This window comes from Dendrobium catenatum, unplaced genomic scaffold (genome assembly GCF_001605985.2).
Source record: "Dendrobium catenatum unplaced genomic scaffold, ASM160598v2 fragScaff_scaffold_1470, whole genome shotgun sequence".
NCBI lineage: Eukaryota > Viridiplantae > Streptophyta > Magnoliopsida > Asparagales > Orchidaceae > Dendrobium > Dendrobium catenatum.
The window spans coordinates 211258-213554 of NW_021319932.1; the positions used below are offsets into that span (position 1 = coordinate 211258).

The 2297-nt window shown below is 33.7% G+C and overlaps 1 long non-coding RNA gene across 1 annotated transcript; it reads left to right on the plus strand.

Moving 5' to 3' along the window:
* The first annotated feature begins 1233 nt into the window (after positions 1–1233).
* LOC110110041 lies at positions 1234–1867 on the plus strand. Its single transcript, XR_002304656.2, has 2 exons — positions 1234–1331; positions 1415–1867. It is a non-coding gene; the product is annotated as an uncharacterized LOC110110041 (long non-coding RNA).
* The last annotated feature ends 430 nt before the right edge of the window (positions 1868–2297 follow it).

Below are 2297 nucleotides of genomic sequence, written 5' to 3' on the forward strand. Positions count from 1 at the left end.
TATATATATATATATATATATATATATATGAGTTGGTATCGTAGTATGCATCAAGATCCCTAGAAAATAGATATTCATTTGTGTTGACACCATACTACATGCTAAGATCCCCATTATGAAGTCATTTGTATAGGTTGATATTATGCTACACAGAGATGCCTACTAATTTGATTTTCATTTGGGTTGACATCATGCCTAATATTTCTTATTATGCAAGACCTGCATGATTAAGTATCAATCTTTAAATGGAATGCATATGAAATAGCTTCCTCCTAAATGTCAAAAGATCTTCTCTTAGTCCAGCATGGCCTTCAATCAGTCAACCTAAAAAATTGTAAGTTTCTCATGGCTCAAAGTCTGAGTCCCGAGCTGGTATGATGATCTGAATAAACAAACCCAAATATGATAGATTCGCTGACTGCTTTCCTTTGTCTGAATAAACGAACCCAAGAGGTCGTTTACTTCATAGTTTTAATGGCAAGAACGATAAAGTTCCAAACTTCTATAGTTTGATCATCTCGAATGGCCCAAATCCAATTGATCTTCTTACTAAAAAGATAGCCCTCCCTAATCTAATTCAGCATCACAACTAAATGCTGTCCTACATGTTTAAATTATTGGCTCCACTTCCTTCAACAAATCTACAATAAGGCTTTTGTTTAACCGAATGTTTAATGAAAAAAATCAACACATGAGTTACTAATAGATTATGTATCACTGTTTTCCAACAGAATGCTTAGTTTGATTTTGCGATCCATGCATTTTTCAAAGAGTTTTGAACCAATTTAACCGTGAGCAACTCTATCACTATACTCTTTGTTACTTAACCTTTTCATTGGCAAACCATCCATTTAGGCTTCGTTTGGTTATCCCTTAACTTTTATAAAAGATAGTTTTAAAAATGTTGGTGGAGAAAATGAAGTTCTCAAATGGAGAAACATATATCAAGAAACTTCTCAAAACAGTAAAAAAAATGACGTTCTGCAAAAAGCATTTGCACATAAGCGGCATATTTAAACAGCGACAAACACCATTTCCAAACGGAGAAGGAGAAAATAGGCCGCATCAAACGAGGCCTTACATTTTGGTTCAGTTTAACAATACATCTACTGCTCTTGGTATCTTCTATTTATTTCTTTACCAAAGTGGACTATATTCTGTTCATCTAAATGATTTTTTTTAACGCATGAATTTATCAGGTTCAAGCTTACATGAATTGTTTGTCATCTTTTGACAGGAGGAACCACTTCAAGTGAATCCTCGTTTACACTATCAACCACTAGATGTGTATCCTGCTCCTCTCCATAGATGTTGATGTTTCTGTGATCTTGGTAATACTTTGCTAGGACACATTAAACAAATTCTGGTTCGTCGAACCGGTCTCTTGGCTCCATTATTTTCTCTTCTATGTCAGGCTTTGAGTTGAACAGAGGAAGGAACATGAAGGATACATAGAAGTTTCTTTGCTGGGAGTCTCAGAAGCTCCTGGTTTTTGTTCCAGCAGCACCAGAATCCGATTCTTTTATTTGATGGTCTGAACAAATTTTGGTTAATAAATCTGCTCGTTATTTCTAACTTGAGTTTTGCCATTGCACCCTGAGCAGAATAAGAGAACGCCTGTGTTGAAGGCTCTGCAGCAAACAATTCAGTTGTTAATGGCGTTTTGTAGGAGAAATCAATTTAGTTTTATTTACGAGGCTTAAAATGCTGTAAGCTTGTGATGTTTTTAATGGTTTGTATGGGGGTCTGAACATTGGATTGTGTATGTTAACACAAGCGATTGGGTAACGTGTGATTCTTTATATGTTTGGAGAAAAGATTGTTACCCTTTCATTAAGATCTCGAGGCTTCATTTGGGACAATTTTAGACTATTGTTTTTCCCAACTTTCATAATATTTTTATATTAAAAAGAAAATAATAAGAAAGCCATATCAAATAAAGATTGAGGCCACGTTTGGAACGGGATTTTTATTGCTTCTTAAAATAGAGTTTTAATATAAAGATTAAAATTTTGTATTAAAATTTTATTTTAAGAAGCAGTAAGAAAGCCGTCTCAAATGAAGTCTGAGTCTATAAGCCAAAAGTTGCGGCATTATATAGATGTCCCTTGTAGTTATGAAACAAAATTTGTTTATTTAGGTTTTTTTTTTTATGGGGAAGTGTGAAGTTCTTTAAATCAAATTTGTAAAGATTTGATCATCTTTTGTACTTTGAAATTTGTTGACAAGGTGCTATCATATTCATAAATTTATGCTTTGGCACTTAGTATGTCAAAAAGTTTGAGTTATGTAGAGGT